At 42.5% G+C, this 21,933-nt stretch overlaps 1 protein-coding gene across 4 annotated transcripts in view; it reads right to left on the reverse strand.

The window, feature by feature from the left end:
• LOC114656944 (ral guanine nucleotide dissociation stimulator-like) overlaps positions 1 to 21,933 on the reverse strand; it is a 190,648-nt gene that overhangs the window by 41,612 nt on the left and 127,103 nt on the right. The gene's annotated exons all lie outside the window — the stretch shown is intronic.

Here is a 21,933-nt window from a genome sequence, read left to right on the forward strand (position 1 = left end):
TTTATATATATATATATTTTTTAATACCAATTCTTGTCTATGTAAAGAACATTGTGCTTTATCACACTGCAAAAGAACGTACAGTACATAAAAATTGATGGTATTTCTTTACATTTTTTTGAAATCATTTTCTGTTTACCTTGTAAACAGCCTTCTGTCTATCTAACTGTGAAAATACTGTAACTATGTTTAAAAAAAAGACTATTTTTGGAGTACCTACTTTGAAAAAAAATCCATCATTATTTTTGTTATATTTGCCTTTTTATATATATACACAATCATTTTTGTTTGCCTCATAAAGCATCTCATGAAGTTGCTTACTGTGAAAGGCCTTATATAACACCTCACCCCACCCATTTTTTAACTTACTTATCCAGTTCAAGGTTAAGAGCCACAAGGTGAAAACCAGCCTTGGACGGGTTGTCAGTCTATCACAAGGCACAGCCCCCCATACATACACACACACACACACACACACACACACACACAGGGGCAAATTAACTGAACATGCAGGAATTGGAGGAATGGGAGAAGAGGAGCATCTGGAGGAAATCATCTTCATAAATATGAGCAAAATGTGCCAACTCCACACTGACAGTGAAAAGGCACGAGATTTGAACCCTCGAGCTATAAATTAACAGTGCTAATCACTGCACCACCATGCCACCCTGCTGTCTTTCTTTTGTGTTGAACAATTCATTCACTTTATAAATTAAATAAAAACACCACATTATACATTATACTGTTTATTGTGAAAGACAATATAAAAAATTGAATTTTTATAATTTTATATGTCCCATTTTTCTTTTTCAGTAGTCTCATTTGCTTTGTTGCTGCATTGTGACACAGTCGTTTTCTACAATACAATGAGATAACTAACTGTGACCGTACTCGGGGACACCAGTGGAACTTAAGAGGAAATGCATTTATTTATTTATTTTTGTTGTTCTTTATTTCGCCTTATACAATTTCTTGTATTAGGAATTTGTTAGTTTTCACATACCACTTGGGGTCAGCGTGCAGGGTCAAGCCATTGTACAGCGTCCCTGGAGCAATTACAGGTTACGAGTCTTGCTCAAGGGCCCAGCCGAGTAGGATCTCTTTTTGCCAGTGACGAGGATTCAAACCGGCAACCTTCTGGATACCAGCACAGATCCTTAGCCTCAGAGCTACCACTCCGCCCCAAAACTTTAGGACTGAAACCTGGAAGCACTTCTTTATGTAGGAATCTGAAACAAACTACCGAGACGTGGAGGAGTTGACCACCTTTCAGGGGTTCAGGGTTCTGGATGAGATTATGAGAGAACTTAGCTATTAGCTAAACAAACGAGTGACAAATGGACTGAACGGTCTCATCTCATCTGCCAAATTTATTATGCTCTTATTTTCTTCTGATTTAAGGTAAAACACCTCATAATGGTCCTCGCTGAGACAAACACTATATTATACTGTATATATATATATATATATATATATTTATTTATAATTTACTTATATTATTTTTTATATCTTTCACCGGTTAATGCATTGAATAAGACAGGGTTAAAAATAGAAAATATCATTCTGTAGAAATCCCAGTATTTTTCTCCCCGGGTAACAAGCCTTGTTTTGTTTATGGCCTTTGCCTGACAACTTAACCGAAACTGCTGACTTGCAGATAGGGCGGGGGAGGGCAGGAGAGCGTCAGCGGGATTACGTCAAGCCGTCCAGCACGCCAAGCCCCTCAGCCACTGAAGGGACTCCTCTGGTGGCCCAACGTGCAGGGCGACATGTGGGCTTCCCTAGCGGAAAGTGACACGCTGCTATCGGAAAAAAGGATTTCAGTTTGTGGTTGGGCAATGGAGAGAAACAGAAAAAAAAATACATTAAATTTAGCAAAAGTGGAAATTTTTAAGGAAGTTCCAAAAAAAAAAAAAAAAAAAAAAAACACCCCCACAAAGTCAGGTGTGGGCACAGCAGTTGGCTTTACTGTTTAAATGACATACCCCCAGCAATTTCAGGAGTTCACCAAACAAATAATCACTTTGGCCAACCCCCCAGCACCCCCAAACCCCCCCTCCCCCACCATCCCACACGCTCAAGTAACTGGCGGTCTCCTGACCAGTTACCATGGAAACCAAATGATAACTGGGCTGTGCTGGTTTTAAGATAGTGGCAGCAGCAGGGTAGTCATTAATTAAAGAACTTTCCTTGATGAGGCTCAACTAACAGGCATTGATTAATAAATAAAAAGGGGATGAAATGCAGGGAGGGGAGGATCAAAGGGAATGTCCGTGTGTGTGTGTGTGTGTGTGTGTGTGTGTGTGTGTGTGTCTCTCTCTCACTCACACATTCAGACACTTAAATTCTTGTGACAAGTACTGGGGATTAGTCTAAGTGAAGTGCACCCAAGATACGCAAATCTTTGTCTTCTCGTATCCCTCCTCATACCAGCACCAGCCCCCAATCAAATCAATGCACATGAGCTCTTCGCAGGAAGCTTTCGTGGTTTGATGGCCTTCCTCTACAGACTTTATAACAAAAGAAATCAATCAATCTTCTTTTTATAGAGCACCTGCCACTATGCACGGTACAAGAGCTGCATATTTTTGTCACCGCAGTGCAAGTGCTTTACCATAGGTAGGACCACTCCATCTCCCAGCCCGAGAAAACCCTAAGCAAGTCACTCTAACCAGTGTCATGGAGTGAAACGCATCTTTTCAGATACATAGCCTTCCGGCCTCTTAGAGCCTACAATGTAGACGTTAAAAAGAAAAAAGAAAAGAAGAAGGTGTGAAAGAGCCAGTTTCACTGTAGCGCCAGCAGGCATTGTAGGCACACATGCATGCAGACAGACAGACGCACACCTGATAGATGTGATAAATCCACAGACTGATATGAAAAGCCCCAGGGGAGAATCCTGAAGGGATACGGTGGCTTCCTTTACTCAGGGAGACACAGAGGTAAGGTAAAGACAGGAGGGAGCACAGGCTGAGATGGCAGGTTTTCTCCTTGTCCCTTATTTGGTATCCATTTGGCACATCGCCATGGCGATGAGTGCACAGAAGGGAGCTCCCTGACAGATGACACAGAAGAGCACAGATAAGAGCTGTGACAAATGGCACATTTTCTCATTTGTTGCCCTGTGGCCGCCTTTCAGTGTGTGTAGTTATGGTCCTCCAACACACACACACACACACACACTCTCCCTCTCACATACCACATGTGTGCACTCACACATACTGCGTACAAACAGAAACCGGGCATCAACACAACACACACACATACAAAGTGACTCATTCTGCTCTTTGAAAGCCGCTGTAGCAACAAGCCTAACCTAAACCTGCTGTGGCAAACAATGACATCTTCCCTTTTATTCACCTAATTTTGGGTCTTCTGGGATGTGGTGAGATGATCTGCCCCAGATAATGAAGTGCCCTCATGGCAAAGCCACAACAACGCCCCCCCCCCCCCAAAAAAAGTCCACAGCAAGTGCATAGAGAAGTTGAGAATGCACTGGATTTGTGTACATGGCAGGAAATAAAAATACAAATTGGTACAGTCACTTCCCTGAGGGGGTGGCACTCTAGTACCCCTAGGGCCGGTACACTAGCTTCATCCAATTGCCCATTCAAGTCTCCCCACTCTGGCTGCCCTGCTCCAGACTTACCAGTAGAGTACAGACTGTTAGCCTCAGTGGAAAGAACTGATAACTACTGGGGGGCAAGGGGGGCTTGCAAACACATAGAAGTACAGAATTGGTGGGAAGGCCCCAGTGCCCTTACTGTCCACTCTCTGAACCTCACAATACTGCTGGATCAGGTCTGCCACCATCATATAAAAAATGTGAAAAAGTAAGTACACTCCATGGAAATCATTTGTTTTCTCAACATATTTGACCAGGCAGACAGTAGATCTTCATCTTTGTCTTTTCAAATATGTGGTTAAAAAAAAAAAAAAAAAAAAAAAATCACATTTCATGGGGCGTTCTTATTTTTTCTCACGACTGTACCTTCTCCATCTTTTATTCCCTTTACATCTTTACAGCTGACACTTGGACTTCTCACGCCACCACTTTTGTGTGCCAATTAAGACACTCCATTAAGATCAAGTCTGACTGAGCTTACAATGGCTAACTTCAAAAAGATGTTTGTAGTGAAAGGCTTGGTGATACAATGAAGTGCACATTACTGACTGACACAGTGACACTTCTTCCACTCCTCTTGGCTATGAAAGCAAAATGTTCACATACAAACAGGCAAGAATGCAGTAGACAAAAACAGGTGCAGCCTTTGTGACGCACACGATTAAAAAAGGGAAGCGGGAGACTACAGGAGAAGACACTGAAATGCTAAAGTCCATTAAATGCTGCACTCTGCTGACCACACCTGCCACTGTTCTCCCACTCCTCAGGGTGACAACAATAAGTGCCATCTCTGCTTTTGCTGCAGCGTTCTGCTGTCCCCACTGAAGTCTGTTATTGACAGATACCGTAACGGCTTCCCAGTGTGCAAGTCGGCTATCTGTTACCACACTCCAAGGGGGCATCGGCCCTCACATTCTTATACTGAACATTAGCCTACAGTCCAGCTGGGTAGCAGTGCACTCCAGGGGGCGCCATACATTGCATTCCTGCAGTGCTACTACACCCCAGTGACCACCGGGCCTTACATTCTCACCCTACATATTAGCAAAGAGTCCATTTTTTCAAGACTATCATGTGCTGCCATTCCTCACATTCTCATCCCACACATTATTCCTGAAGCCATTATGCAGTATGCTGACAACTGCCACACTCTAGGGGGCACCAAACTGCAAATTCTTAAGCCTTATATTAGCAAGGTCTCTGTGTGTATGTCGGCTGTCATTCATCTCACTCTAGGGGGCGCTATGTCTCACATTTTCCTTTTTCTCCTTATCACAGACTCTACTGTGCAGGTCTTGGGGGGCACCAGACCACACAATCTTTCCCTTAACATAACCAGATTCCAGTGTGCTGCCATACTCTGGGGGGCATCAGTCTCATTTATCACATTATAAGGTCCCCCATGTGCCCACACCAGTCACCCTCAATTTAACCATAGGATGTAACTTGCAGACCACTTGTCAGTTATTTCACTCAAGGGGAACGCAATGGCTCACATTTGCTCTGGCACACAATTTATGGGACATCAGGGCTCACATTCTCATTAGCACAGACACCAGCGTCAGGGTGTGTCATCTACTCTATACTCCGGTGGGGGTTAGGTAAGGGGTTTTGGGTTTCTGGGACTCCCATTATATAATATTGTGTTCGCACACTTAGGGACTCCACATTAGCTGGGTCCCTGCCTTGAATGCCAAGCTTCCTCTCCTTGAGAGATCTCAGGGTGCACTCTAAACTATTGGGCTTTCATGCAGCTTGGTATCCTGGGACCCGATGCGGTAAGTGCCATTTCGATCAAAATTCTGCCAATGGGAGAGAGGACATCACAAGGCTAGAAAAGATTTCTATTGGCATTGAGCAGAAATTCCAGAGCATTCCTCATTCTTCGGTGAGCACCACTCATGGGATTAATGGCCATCAATGCCTTCTTTGTGCTGCGCAAAACAAAGGCTGACAAGTCATGTGTGCGCTGTGTCACCCGCACATGGGGTCCCAAACTCCAGCCCAGGGGAGGGGAGGGGTTTGTGATCATTTTTTGCAAAGGGCCTAACTGCCTGTACTCCTGGGGCAGAGTCAGTCAAGTGTGCTAATCATCCTTTACTGTATATTGCAGGGCCTTCTGTTTCCTTGCAGCAGTTACAAGGAGCTGCCATGCTATGACAACAATAGGGTGGATTGAGTGCCCGTATGAGAGGGGTATACTCACCCTCATCTGCTCATTCATTATTCAAAAAACAGCAGAAAGTCTGAGAAATCTCCACACTAGAAAACAAAACTAAATTGTCCTTTTGTGTAGAACTTTCAGCTGACCGCCTATAAACATTAGAATTTGGACAGGGGTGCTGCTTTCAAATAGGGAGGATGTAGAGGGTGGAAGCTACCAGCTTCATCGGCTAAACAAAAGGAAACTAAATGGGGGGGTGGGGGCAATTGCAGGGACCCCAAAAAACAAAACAAAGTTTATTGGTTAGGGGCATGAAGCATGACTGCATGTTAGCCAGTCGAGCCACTAAAGTCAAATTCAGTAGGCCTTCCTTATTTAATTGAACATGGGGAACTACACTGTGCCCATCAGCGCCACCCTTATTTATTTGGCTGACGCCTTTATCCACACCATGGGAAAGTCACTTAACCTGGCAGGATTTCATTTGTAAAAATACTTGTGGGGTACATATAAAGCCTCATATATAATTGAGGGGATGTTGTTCTGGTGTTTAGAAATATGAAAAGATTGTATTGCTTTATTATTCAAGGTGACTTGCAACATCTGAGAGACACAATTGGTTATGAACTTTTTGTTTTTCCCCCAATTAGAGCACAGGCAGGTGAAGTGACTTGCTCAGAGTCACACAGGGTCAGAAGTGGGATTTGAACACATAATCCCAGGGTCTGAAGTTCAAAGCCTTTGCCACTATGCCACACTGTCATTTAACCCCACACAGGGCACTATGCCATACCCCAAGAGTCAATGAGATGCTATTCAGTATGTCCACTGCCCACAGCCATTCTGCTTACCCTCCTTAAGGGGCACTATGCACTCTCAGTCCATCACTGGCACACCGCTAAACTCAACATGGGGCACTAATAACTACAAAGCCCAGGATTTTTCATGAGGCGCTATACAGAAGCCATTCACAGCTGTGCTGCAGTAGAAGTGCTATGTTGTACCCAGCAGTCACTGTGATATTAAAAACTCCACACGAGGCACAGTTCAGTAGCCTTCTACCTACCATTGAACTTAACATGGAAAAACATCAAGTCCACTGCCAACCTTCAAACCACTAAACTGGCAGTTATGTGACTTAAACCCGTTTGAGTCTCAATGCAAGACACTGTCATACTTCTTAACAGGTCGGCTGCCCACTTTCATAGTATTGAACTCCACGCAGGGCACTGCACTCCGAGTCCATCCAACCTTGTTATGCTGTTTTACCGCCAACATACCACGCATGATTGTTGGGTCTGCTGCTATCCTGTTTAAACAATATGGCACTACACTACATCATAGCTCCCCATTCCTGACCATCCACCCATCCAGAGTCCAAACCCACTTCTTCCCAAGCAGGGAGCCTATCACAACAAGCACAGGATGCAAGGCAGGAACAATCCCTGTACAGGGTGCCAAGTCCATCACAGGGCAAACACCCACACACACTGTTGCCAACTTAGCATCATCGATCTACCTAAGCCACATGTCTTTGGACATATCACACTTAAAATAACAAGGAGGCACAATGCACTGCAGAGCCCATCTGCTAATCTCATTGTACTTGGAGCCAAAACAGGGCACCATAAATCACCATCACCATGTCATTTCTCTCTCCATGGACCTCTAAGCACCACCCATCTTCTCATGTCCTACTACTGTACTCCACTAAAGGTGTCATTCATGTCATTAGTTCTCAAATGTAGCATTAAGTAGTATGCAACTGTCACTTAACCCTGTCATATAGTATGGTACATTGATGCCATCCAAACACACTTGAGGTGTCAAGTAGAACTCATCCAAAACTGTTGCACTGAACTTCACATGGAAAAACATCTTTATGAGACTGGCACACTGTCACCCTGTTCAGCACTAGACAGGCTGCTAAACAATACCCACTAAGTACTGTTATACCGTTTGACACCACAGTGGCACCACACAGTACCCACCTGAACCTGGACAACCAGTCCTGGAAGCCTTCCACCCACGGTCATACATATAAAGTCCACCCATCCATGGGTCATGCTATTTAGTCCTGCATAAGGGTTGGCACAGTGGGGTACCCCTCCATCCAACAAGCATATTTTGCAATGTAAGCATAATAGTTTACCCGTCTAATAGCTCATTACAACAACCTGGACGAGAACAGGCCATTCAGCCCAACAAATCTCACCAGTTCTATTCACTTCACTCGACCTTCGAGTTTTGAAAGTTCTTAAAGTCCTTCTGTCTGCCACATGACTCTGTCACTTACTCCAGACCAAAATGTATGTACAGTATGTACACTTTATTTACTTACTCATCTACATATTTATATATTTAAAGAGCTTCTGGAAAAGGCCAAAATTCCCCCTGGAGACAAATACATTTTCTGAAGTTCTATCTATCTATGCTAAACTATCAATTTGTTTTATGCAGCACCTTATCAAGTCATTTTAGCCGCTGTCAATCCAATTTTTAATCCACTAAAGCAGCTCACCATCTCAAGGAGGCAGTGCCCATTCTGGCAACACCAACAGTTCATCTGAGGGCGCACACACCCACACAGGGTCAATTTAGAGTTACCAGTTCACTTAACAGGTACATCTTGGAAAACTGGAGTGCAGCTGACAAGACAAAAAAAAACAAAAAACAAAAACAAAACAAGACTGCTAGAAGGGGAGCTGGGGGTCAAGTATCCCAAAAACCACCATCCAAGATACCCAAAAGACAGCATGGCCACAACAGCCAAGGCGGCTAAGAAGGCGTTCCCTCTCATGTCATATGGCGAAAAACATTTAATAAAGCGATTAGAGGATCGACTGCCAGTTCCTGCTGACCTTGGCTCCATACACATAAACACAATTCGCGAGCTGATCTCAGAGCTGCTCATTAGGGAATTAACAAAAACACAGGCCTTGGTGCCACGCGGCACAATGGAACCGCGCCCCAGCAGGGAGTCTCTCTGTCACAGCAGCTTCACAAGCGCCGGAGTTCCATGCCAGGAGCGCTCTGCCTGCAGTTGGCTATGTATGTGGGGGAGGGGGAAGGGGCGGCCGAGTCCAACGGACAACTGGCCACCAGGGTTCAAAGATAACAAACAAACAGGCAAATGAAAACAATTCAGCTGTGGCATTCAACACTCCCGCGGTGACAATGAGTCAACGTGGTGCCTGGCGTGAGGCCAAATGTGATGAAATTGCTGACCAAACAAACAAATTATTCCCTCTAACTGCCACCCGGAGAGAAGAGATGCACAAATCCATTAGGAGTAGTACCCATCTGCCCTGTACCCTAACCCAAGCCAAAAGCAGGGAAGCAACTGTATCCTAGAATGGTGCTATATAAAGATCAAGTGTTTGATAAGGAACATGCTGAAGCCACACCGTGTTGTTTTGGGACGTTCTGGTATCCCATGCAGGGTTGGTTCATGCCTTGCATCCGGAGCTGCCAGCGTATGTACAAGATTGTGAATCAGACTAAGGGAATTTGGAAAATGGACGCATATTTTAGTATCCACACCAAACCTGCACCTGTGCCCAAACAGCTGAGTAATCAACTAAACCCTAAGACTGCTGCCACTTAGTGTAACTCTTTGAGGGCTGAATATTTTTTGCAGGCAACTCCATTTTCTGAAAAGCACACAAAGCAAAGGTTTTGCATGTAAATCAATGTAAAACGTCTATTGTTGTGGCTGCTGTCAGCTCCTGTTCAGCGTCTCTGGTGGTTGTGTAGGGGCAGCATGAAAGCGTGGTGGGCCGGCTACCTGGCCTGTCTTCACGTGGCAGTGCTACACAGTCTGATTTGTACCTCTTGCCACCATAAGCGGCGGTCCTCCCAGGCGAATGTTGCCGTTGGCTTATCAGCTACACAAGCATGTTCAGCACCACGATCAGCTGAAGACAGTTACCTCACTTTCGTTTTCAATCTCCATCTTCAGAACACTTGCATCAAAATTGGACTCTGGCAAGTCAGAGTCCAATTTGGCGAAAATACACAAAACATCGTCCACGGACTATTTTGCTTCGTGCATTCACTTTGGTCTCTCGTTAGAAGTCGATGCCATTTTAGAGGTTGTTTGCTCTTCGCTACTCACACATGCACAGGGAATCAAGGTCAAATCAACGAAGCTAACTTTCCTTCTAGCAAAGAGAGTTGAGCTAAAACATAACGGCGAGTTTTGTCGTCGTTTACAGCGGATTACCGTCCTCTGTCCCTGAATTTCGACAAAAGTCAACATCAGCCCTGAAAGAGATAATAATAATTGTTTGCATTTATATAGCACTTTTCTCACTACTTAAAGCGCTCAGCAATTGCAGGTTAAGGGCCTCGCTCAAGGGCCCAACAGAGCAGAGTCCCTATTGGCATTTACGGGATTCGAACCGGCAACCTTCCGATTGCCAGTGCAGATCCCTAGCCTCAGAGCCACCACTCCGCCCAATCACAAATCAGGCCACACATCCGCCATGAGTCTGGGGGTATTGCTTTTGTCCCAGCACTGGTCAGCCCGTATCACCCACCTCTGTATGAACTCTCATAATTTTGGATACGTTTTCCATTTTTGATGCTTTCAAAGATTTTTTTTTTTTGTTAGGTGAGGGGATCTAATCCTTTTAATTATTTTTCACTTTCGGAAACATTTTTAGGGTCTTTTAATGCCTTGCCACATCACCATTTCCTCTTTCTTATGAGCTCCCCCATTATTCGATACCGTATGTGCACTGTTGCTAACACAATGGAAGTCATGACTTGTGATGTCACATTAGACAGCAAGAACAATCTGGACAAGTACAGGCCAGTCAGCCCAACAAAGCTCATCAGTCCTATTAACTTCGAAGGTCCCTAAAGTCCTGCGGTCTACCACACTACTTGTTCACTTTATTCCAAGTGTCTGTGGCTCTCTGCATGAAGACATACTGTACCTCGTAACGTTTGTGCGAAATTCACCCTCAAGTTGTTTCCAACTGTGTCTCCGTGTTCTTGATGATAACAGCCCAAGATCCACTGGGCTAATTCCCTTCATAATAATCCCTGACCTTGATTTTTGGAGCGTCCATCTCTCAGTCTGTTTTCTCATTCTGTCTCTGGCATTTCCACCTTTTGGCAGATCATCAACAGAAAGAGTTAACAAAACAGCAGCAACAGCCACAGAAGGAGTGAAGGCAACACTCTCTGCCAATTAAAATGGCTCCGTTTTCATTTGGTCTCCATCATCTTCCTTACCGGATAACACTGTGTCTCTCGACTGGATGCTCAAGCCTGCTAACCCTGCGCCACAACTCTTTTTCATTTTCTCCATAAAGGTTATATGGCAGTCATTTACACTCGCATATGTAATTCAGCCAGGACTGCGAGAGGAGAGAGACAGAGGGAAGGTGGAAGAGTCAGCTTTGGGGTGGGCAGATGTGTCTCACTCACAGGGGACAAACAGGTTAAACTCCCACTAATGGCCAGACTCCTCTGCTATTCAGTTTTTCTTTCTTAAGTAAAGTAACACCGAGACTTGCACACAGGAGGAGGATGTTAAGAGGCTACGCAAAAATCTTTTAAATCTACCAATCAGTTGGTAGAAGTAAAGTATGGTCAGAAAAATGAATTAACACAGGCCTTGGGCCCCCTCAACCGGTTAGAACCACATCTCAGGAGTGGCTTTGTAAAAAGGACAGCATCAAAACAATTATCATCCAGTCACCTTCTTAACCTGCTTATCCACCCAGGACATCAAGCCCAGACTCCTTCCTGCAAGCCAGCAGCACTGCCACAGCACCACCAAGCCATCCAAAATCTATCACTTAGAACCAAATTAAAGAGATTAGCGATTACATGCAAAAGGCTGTCCAAGACTCCAGGACAGAATTGAACCCTCCCACCCACATGCCAGGCAGCCAGTACAGTCCCTGATTGGGGCTTACGGTTATAGACTTTAGCGACTTCTTCTTTAGGCTGCTCCCGTTAGGAGTTGCCACAGCAGATCATCTTCTTCCATATCTTTCTGTCCTCTGCATCCTGCTCTGTTACACCCATCACTTACATGTCTACTCTCACCACATCCATAAACCTTCTCTTAGGCCTTCCTCTTTTTCTCTTCCCTGGCAGGTCTATCCTTGGCATCCTCCAATATACTCATCATCTCTCTTCTGCACATGTCCAAATCAACGCAATCTCGCCTCTCTGACTTTGTCTCCCACCTGAGCTGACCCTCTAATGTCCTCATTTCTAATCCTGTCCATCCTCGTCACACCCAATGTAAATCTTAACATTTTTAACTCTGCCACCTCCAGCTCGGTCTCCTGCTTTCTGGTCAGTGCCACCGTCTCCAGCCCATACAACATAGCTGGTCTCACTACCATCCTGCAGACCTTCCCTTTCACTGATACCCATCTGTCACAAATCACTCCCGACACTCTTCTCCACCCACTCCACCTTGCCTGCACTCTCTTTTTCACTTCTCTTCCACAATCCCCACTCTACTCCCTGCATCCTCACCTCTCCACTGACCTTCCTGTCATTCACACATATGTCTTCTGTCTTGGTGGTCCTACTGACCTTCATTCCTCTCCTCTCTAGAGCAAATCTCCACCTCTCCAGGGTCTCCTCAACCTACAGAGACTTTAGTGACAATGTCTTTTAAACTAGATTTCTCTTCAAACTTTCAGTTCCCCCCTTCAGTGATGCGCGTTATCAGTTTTTCACTTCTCTGATGTCTCAGTAGTCCTTATGAAACACGGTAGACAATCATAAATTAATGTTTGGCCTGGCATATGACAAAAGACAATATATATTAGGAGTAATCTCTAAGAAATGTGACGTAAATTAGGACGGGTTGTAAATCCACTTATAAAAGTACCTATAATCAAAGGTGTCAAACAAATACTGTTTTAAAAAAATGCAAAAAATTGACTGTAAGGAACATGTTGCGTGTGTTCATTTGACGTGGTGATATATAAATATCGACTGTAAAAAACATTGAGGGTTACTGAATTATGACTGGAAAGTAGCTCAGAGCGTTCACAGATAAACCAGTCAGTTATTGATTGTATTGGCCATGCTCACTATGGGGGGAAAAAAAAAATGAAAGCCACTATATTAAGATTTAAAAGCAGCCTGCTGGGTTTGCTATGAAAGGTGCTATACTGTGATTGACTGCTTAAACTGACAAATAAAATACTAATTAATTCAAGGTGATTTTCTAAGTAAAGCACTTTGCAAAAGACATTTATAACAAATCACTGATGGACGAGGTTGTAATCCACTCTGTGAAAGTGCTTGCTATGAAAGGCGCCATATAAAGATGGAGGAGCTGATGTATTCTTCCTCAGTAGACTCATAGCTCTAATGCCCCATTTAGTCAAATTTCCTTCCAGGCCTGCCCTCGGTTTCAGGTCCTGCTTCTTCTGAGGCAGACGAGTCAGATGACACAAGTCCTAACCTATTTTTACATTACTGACCAGTTTCTCCTCCTGCCCACTGTGCACACACTTCTAGTTTGTACATTTTTACATGGTGACCTCGATGACCTGTATCTTTTCACTCTAATTGCCTGTTTTTTTTCCCCTATTTCAATTGTTCTGTCCAATTTCTGGTATTTTCTTTTTAGGCTGGCAACCCTTTCTATCTCCTGGATGTCATGATGAATATAATCAGATGACACATCATCTTTAATCATGTTGTAGTTTCAAAATATTGTCTTATTTCTCTGCCTGGCTCTTCATACCCACGTTGCCAGACATCGCTTCTAAACCGATCTTCCTTTCAGATCTGTAGCCATTTCCTCTTTTGTGGCTACTGTGAAGTACCGCATCAGGGGGAGTGATCTCACTTTCCTGCACAAACTTTTGATTAGTCTCTTCCTAGTGACTCCGTAGTCTTTCATGTTTAGTCTTTATTAAGATGGGCAAATCTCCAGACTATATCAGAGCACGTTCATACTAGGCCAACAGAGAGTTACCGATTCCTCTGACATACACGTTTAGAATAAAAACTAAAGCACCCCGAGAAAAAAACACACATAGACAAGGCAGGATTCAAATGTGATATCCTCAAGCTTTGAGACAGGAGTGCCAATTACTATGAAATAATGCCACTTATTTATTATATTACCTGAAACTGGCAGTACTGGCCATAATATGGGAATTACAGATAGTGCTACCCTGTCACAGGGCACACTTACACATGAACGGCCAAATTAGAGGAATTAAATAGCTAAACTGTCATGTCTTTGGGATTTATGAGGAAAACCAAAATTTTCAGAGGGAAAAAAAAAAAAAAAAAAACAGTGTTGGAATGGGGAGAATGAACAAACTCCACACACACAGGGACCAGGCCAGGATTACAACCTGGGATATTGGAGTTGTCAGTGCTAACCACTGTGCCACCATTATGCCCCTTACTCAAGTCAATCCATTATTATACATACAGACACACAATATACTCTGTGTATATATACATACATACATATACATACAGTTAGGTCCATAAATATTTGGACAGAGACAACTTTTTTCTAATTTTGGTTCTGTACATTACCACAATGAATTTTAAATGAAACAACTCCGATGCAGTTGAAGTGCAGACTTTCAGCTTTAATTCAGTGGGGTGAACAAAACGATTGCTTAAAAATGTGAGGCAACTGAAGCTTTTTTCTAACACAATCCCTTCATTTCAGGGGCTCAGAACCAAAATTAGAAAAAAGTTGTCTCTGTCTAAATATTTATGGACCTAACTGTATACACACATATATACACACACACTGGGGGGGGTTTGCCCCCTGATCACTTTGATCGCTTCGCTCATCACCCCCCCCCCCCCCCCCCCCCCCCCCCCCGGCCTGTGCTACATGCCAGCCACTTCCCATCTCTGCCCTTCACGTATGTGGATTTCACTTTCACCAAACAACAAATTTAAATTCTAGCAGATACGCCTCATCATTGGGAAGAAACACTAATTTTCCCTGATGGCAACACGAATTTGACGATCTACAAGTCTCTGACTTAAAGTTTAAATCCAAACAATATATTCAATCTCTTTTCGCTGTTCTGTTATTTCATCTAGTAATAATTTCCTTTTGTTTGCGTTAATGTGATCTGATCTTTACTATCATTTTTTTGAGACTTTTGAATTTTAGTACTTCCATTATCTCTAACCTGCTCTGCATGTGCATCGCGCCATCGTTTTTGAATTCTTTACAACGTTCTACTTTGTCATCTACTCTTTGTCTTTTATTTCCGGTCCTGGGCATGATTAAATCTCTTGGCACAAAGTATCGTCTTGCGGGACATGAAAGTATCTCTCTGAAAAAGTCATGTCTCGTCCCAGGACTTTTTGATTATAATAGAGAGATATACACACACACAAAAAATAATAAATAAATAAAATAATAAAAAAAATATATACAGTATATATACAGTATACATATACACATATATATATATATATATATATATATATATATATACACACACACACACAGTGTGAGAGTCCACTGCTAGACCCCTGCACATACTCAAGATCCCTTACTCAATGACCAATTTACTCATTTACCTAACATACACATACTCCATTCAGACATGGGAAGAACGAATGAATGCAAGACAGACAATGGTGAGGAATGGGAATCAAACCCAGGAGTCTGGATCTATAAGGCAGCAGTGCTAACCACTTCAGTTGGCTGCTGTATTATATTACTTTGTATAAAATTTTGGCCAAGGGGAGTCAAAAACCAATCTTGATGGAAATAAATTACACATCAATACCCACTAGTGGTGCCATCCACTACTAGGCACATTCACACATACAAGCCCACTCAGTCTAAGAAGGCTTGTAAACCTCACAAAGACAGGTATCAAACCCAGGACCCCGAAGGTGTGGGGCATCACTGCTAACTACTGTGCCACCATGTGATCCCTTTCACAGCAAAATTAACAAAACCTACCAGCCACAAACATGTTTCAGAGGCTCAACTAATGTAACAGACTTTTGGGAGAGAAAAACAAACTCTTCTTATATAGTGTTATTCATGGCAAACACCACCGGAAACCACAGTCCAGCCATATTCTATCTACCCATCCTAGGATTAGATGCTCCAAATTATTTAAATTGAATTAAAAGAAATAAATAATGGCAGCAGACAAAGCTGAGCATTGTTTGTTTACAAAAAAGGCAAATTTGAATTACAATGTTTTCTCTAATTCCAGACATTCCTGGAAAAGCAAACTTCATTCCTGAGCATGTCTGTAGCATTGGGGGGGTGGAGGGGTGGGGGTGGGCCAGCAAGGTTGACATGCAAGTTTAGCGTGCCCTCAGCGGCCACAATGGTACGAAGTCACTGTAAAAATAAGCCCTAAACAGGGACTGCTCTGACGGTCTGGCAATGGGGGGCTTCAGTTCTCTGTTGGTTTTGTTTGGTTTCCTGTTCAGCCATTTCCCAATTTTACATTTCTTTTAGTCGGACATCTGCTCCTCATTAGTGTACTCTGCAGTTCCTGCCAGTGAGGTTTCTTGCCCAACCCACCCCCTATTTTTTCCTTCCATCCAGATGATGGTCCCCCTGTGCTGCTCTACAGTGCTTATATATGTAAACATGTTAGAGACTCTCTGTGAAAGGTTTCATATTAAAACAGGGGTTCAGGTTTGAATCTGGAAATGGAACACCTTGAGAGGTGTGTACATTCTTTCTGTGTCTGTGTGGTTAGCACTCATATCCCAAACACTCCTGGGTGAGGCGGACTGGTAACTTGCAATTGGCTTGAGGCAAGCATGTGTGCGGTGTCCAAGGTTCATTTGTAGATTACTACTGAAGAAATGTCACCTCACTTTAACTTTGATGGACCAAGAAGATGAGAAAAATTAATAAATGTTACAAATTGACTAGTTCAGCCCAAAATGCCATCACTAGTACAATCCAATTTGTAGTCGGCTCAGAATGAAACAAGCCAGTAATGAGCAGTTGCTACTGTAAAGGAGAACAGAGAGCAAAGGGAAAACAGTTCAAATCAATACTAGTACACCCATCCCAATAAGGAACCACAAGATCCATTCTCCTGGCTGGAAGTGCTATTTGACCTCTGGGCCTTCTCTGCCCCATTGCAGAATTCATCAAAAACTTAGCAGTCCATAGGAGTGGCCTATATTATTGATGTTCTCTCCTGATAATTTGGCACAATCTGGTGTAACACAATCTCTAAACAGGGTGATGTGATGCTCAGCTCAGTGGAAGTCCAGGCAGTGCAATATGACAGGATTATCAAAAAGCCTGAAATATGAGCCACGGCTAATGAGTAAAGACCAAGGCCATCAGAGCGGATGTGTCTGTAAAGGCCACTCAGTTTGCTGGGTCCCTGGAGATAAATGATCCCAGTATCAAAACAATTCGAGGAGAGACGGCTCACTAGACAAACAAGCAAGGTTTATAATAAAAATAAAAAAAAATGAAGGTTTTATGGTGTTTAATATTTCAAGGTTCTGGTCAATGCAATAACAGGACACTGGTGGATAAGTTTATATTTTAATCCAACCTCAGGATCCTGGTGGGGTAGAGGGGATGATTAGTAAGGAACAGGAACAACCTGGTACAAAATGCCAGTTTACTTCAGGACATTCTTAAATTCGGAATGACCTATTAATATAACACAAACTCCTTAAGAAATAATAGTACCAAAACAAAGAAAAAAAAATATAAACAAACAGACATGGAAGTGCAGGAAGAGTGTGCAAATTCCACATAGATTGTGCACAGGCTTGAGAATTAAAAACAGGTCAGAACTTTGAGACATCAACACTAACCACTGCAGAGCCCTATGCAACAAGTAAATAAAATAATCAGAATTAATGTATATGTATACGATGTATCAATGGTCTCCGTAGACTCTGTGAGAAAGAGACTTAGACATTGTACAAACACTTTACATATTGTATTGCATATTTCATAATTAGTTCAATCATAAGATTTTACAAAGAGGCAGTGGATTTTATATAGCTACAATCATAATTAACATTCATGCAAGTGGGGTCCTTTTCTGTGAGACTTTTATAATCAGTTAATATTATACAGTGCTGGGCGGCACGGTGGCGCAGTGGGTAGCGCTGCTGCCTCGCAGTTGGGAGATCTGGGGACCCGGGTTCGCTTCCCGGGTCCTCCCTGCGTGGAGTTTGCATGTTCTCCCCGTGTCTGCGTGGGTTTCCTCCGGGCGCTCTGGTTTCCTCCCACAGTCCAAAGACATGGAGGTTAGGTGGATTGGTGATTCTAAATTGGCCCTAGTGTGTGCTTGGTGTGTGGGTGTGTTTGTGTGTGTGTCCTGCGGTGGGTTGGCACCCTGCCCGGGATTGGTTCCCTGCCTTGTGCCCTGTTTTGGCTGGGATTGGCTCCAGCAGACCCCCGTGACCCTGTGTTCGGATTCAGCGGGTTGGAAAATGGGTGGATGGATTATACAGTGCCTTTGAAAAGTAATCAATGCCACGCAGTAATTCAGAAGTGATCAATGTTTATTTTATTATATGACTTATGAGGGCTTTATAATAGCAAATATTATGAACTATGTAGAGCATGTAGCCGAGCCCAGAGGGTATGAGACATAATATGGAACAGGTGTGTTTGCTTGCTTTTACTCCAATGCAGCCCTCCAGTGAAGACCAATTCCAAATTTTAATCTGAAGGTGTGTTTTTTAGCACAATAAAATCTATGGATTTTGTTTCATATTTACTGTAAATGTGTCTAACATTTTAAGAGTTCAGTTAGTTTTGACTTAGTGCTGTGTAGTTTTATTTGTTTCCAGATATCGCACTGTATTTAAAAAAAGGGGGGTGGGACTATTTTCAAACTTGTGTCCTCAAGATTTTAATTTGGCACCAAAAAATTGCAGCCTCCAATCAAATTATCATAGATTAATAATAATAAAAAAAGTTCAGTACATAAAAGACAAAAACATATGTATAAATATGAAAACAAACCCTGACCCCAAAACTGCTTGTTCTGATGGGTTGTGCAGAAATCACTACATAGACGCTGCCTATGTGCATAAACATTACATGGCCATCATCATCATCACTCCACAGAACATACACTGGCATTGCATGGTGAACTTAGGCTCTTTGTGCATTTGCCTGGCCATGAAAACCCATTTTGTAAAGCTCCTGACACCCATTTTGTGTGCGGATGTTGCTTCCAGAGGCAGTTTCAGCAGTCAGTGGCCCAAGTCTGTCTGTGTTGTCTGCCACTTCATGGATCAGCTGTTATTGCCCCTGGATACTTCTGCTTCACAATATTAACACTTAAGGTTCATTGGGGGAGATCTAAAAGGGGAGAAATTTCACATACTGACTTATGGCAAAGGTCACCTCCAATGACAGTGCCATGTTTGAAGTCATTGAACTCATTCTACTGTCAATGTGTTTCAATGGCTGTGGGCTTGGTGTGATTCACTTGTTAACAATGAGTGCAGCTTGAGCACCTGAGCTCAATAATTTGGAGGGGTGTCCACATAATGTGTATTACTGCTGCAGACATATTTTAAAATCATATTCAAAATGATCAGAGTCTACAGAGGAGGGGACGCTGGCGCATGCATGCTGCTGCCGCTCCTCCCTGTTAACAACACCTTTCGTAAAATTCGCCTTAATCCTGCACTTTTTTAGGCTTCATCAATTATGTTGTCTGTTCGGCTTTTTTTCCTCTGAATTTACTATCTTACTCTTCTTTATGTATTTATCTGGTTTAGTACAATGCTATATACTGTATACCCTGCCGTTCTCTCTTAAACTCTGTGAAGTGCCTTAATAATAATTTGTTACATTCATATAGTGCTTTTCTCACTACTCAAAGTGTTCTCCACACAGGTAGGACCCGGGAAGCAAACCCACAATCTCCTTACTGCAAAGCAGCAGCACTACCACTGCGCCACCTGTAAGAATATGAGCCTTGAATATGGGAAATGCGCTATATAAATAAAATGTATTATTATTAATTATTATAAAGTAACACAAAATATCTTACACTATCTTCAGTATTCAGCCATTCATATCACAAACATTAAATTATATTATGCTGGACATATAATAAGTGAAATGTTAACTTTGCAACACTGGGTGCAGCTATAATTGAGAAACAAGTACCCAGTCTAAAAAACAAATTCATATATTTACCTTGAAAAAAATCGAAGGATCATGTTGATCAATTTTTTTATTTATTTATTTATTTATTTTAATTCTGTGGCAACTCAGATACTTAATTTGCCCTTTACCATGTACTCATATTAAATGTTTTGACTCTGGGTGTTGATACTGTGTATGCAATGTGCAATCTAATTTCTCTTTTACTGTTATGTTAACTAACTTGCCCCATTGCTGACCAAAGAAAATTATATGAAATAAGAATGATTACTTGGTCAAAAAGCTCCCATTCACGACACAGGTCAAAGATTTTTCCATCACTCTTTATTTTATACAATGCCTTTCATCGATAGACGAATCACCAAACACTCTGAAATGAAAATGTAAATTGCATATTGCATACTACAAAGCAGAGCACTGATATCAGTTAGTTCAACAGGCCTGGAGACTGGAATTACCCACACGGACAACTGGCTTTGAAGCTGTCAAATAAACCGCTAAAATATCAGATATACAAGACGCAGCAGGGGTCTGTTCTCTGAGCGTCCAAATTGGATTAAGCGTGTCCATTAAATTACCAGATTTATCATTCAGCCGCGGTCTTACCTTTGCTATGGACACTTTAAAATTCACATAAAATACATTTTCCTGGATTAATCATATTCATACATGAATAATATTAAAATATATGGCAAGTCTAAATGCCTCTCATTAAGCAAAGAGTGTCTGCGTGATCTAACAGGCCCAGAAGATATTTACCCTCCTCCAGTTTCGGGTTCAGCATTATCAGGAGGTAATCACTGATTAGCAAGACAGCCCCCATGTCGCGAAATCCAGAGTGGGATGCACATCCTAGCCTAGTCAATTCTTGAGATTCATCGCGGTCTTTAAAGCCTGCCCGCCCTCTGTGGCCGATAGAATCTCAGTATATTCTAGTCGGGGATTGAATATACTAAAATAAAAGTGGGGGGATTCTATCACTCTGGTTATAGCTCAGTTTTAATGCGCCTTGTTTTTGTTGTTTATTTAGTATGTACTTAATTACAACTACTAGATGTAAAAATCTCTAATCATTTTTCCTTGTATAATAATACTGTGGCCATGCGGAGTGGGGGTGCGCAAATGGTGACACATCAGTTGACTTTTAGGATTTTTTTCACCTGTGAAAGGGACAGTCCCCAACACAAATGGCATTCCGGCTGCTCACTGTACAGACCACCGCTACATAAATCAAACAGAGCCCACGAAGAAAGTCAGAGCCCATCTAATCAGCAACAGACGGTGCTAAACTGCATTTATTGACACAAGCCTTGGCTATCAGATCAACAGGTAACCTTTAAACTCAGGCGCTCTTCACTGGCCACTCTGCCGTGGTTTTATTCGAAATACGTTTAAAAGCTTGCAGATAACTAAGCCGACTCCTCTTTAGTCCGTTCAAGGTGGGCACCGTCTGAGAAATCAGGGTTCCGTTTACCAAGCAGAGTTCTGAAGTGATGGTTGGCCCTGCCGTGTTATGGGCTCAACTGCGTCCGACCAATATTTTCTTTTGATAGCTGCTCCTAACTAATGCGTCAGGTACTTGTCGGTTCATATTTCTGAAACTGTTTAAACACCACACAACAGTTACTGTCTCGACTAAAGCACTTAGTCATTTGAATTTTCAATTTGTGAGTCAGATCTATAAAGGGAAAAATAATACCTCGGAGGTTTCCATCATGGTTTCTCAACAAACAAAACCGCCATTGGTGGCACTATCTAAATAAAGTACAGCCAGATATAAAGCAGAATTACCATGATGATGAAAGACTCGGGAAATATTTTCTAATAGCTAAATTGGATTTATAAGCCATATGTTTGAAGGTGTAGCGTTACTTTTGCTTCATGCATTAGATTCACAAAACTAATACTGCTCAGTGACAAAAAGAAGCCATAAAATTGGTTCCGATCTTATTTGTACGACCAAGCTGTACTTGCATATTTATGGTACTGTACACCATTCTCATCTGTATTCCCTTATTC

This window comes from Erpetoichthys calabaricus, chromosome 9 (assembly GCF_900747795.2).
Source record: "Erpetoichthys calabaricus chromosome 9, fErpCal1.3, whole genome shotgun sequence".
NCBI classification, from domain to species: Eukaryota; Metazoa; Chordata; class Cladistia; order Polypteriformes; family Polypteridae; genus Erpetoichthys; species Erpetoichthys calabaricus.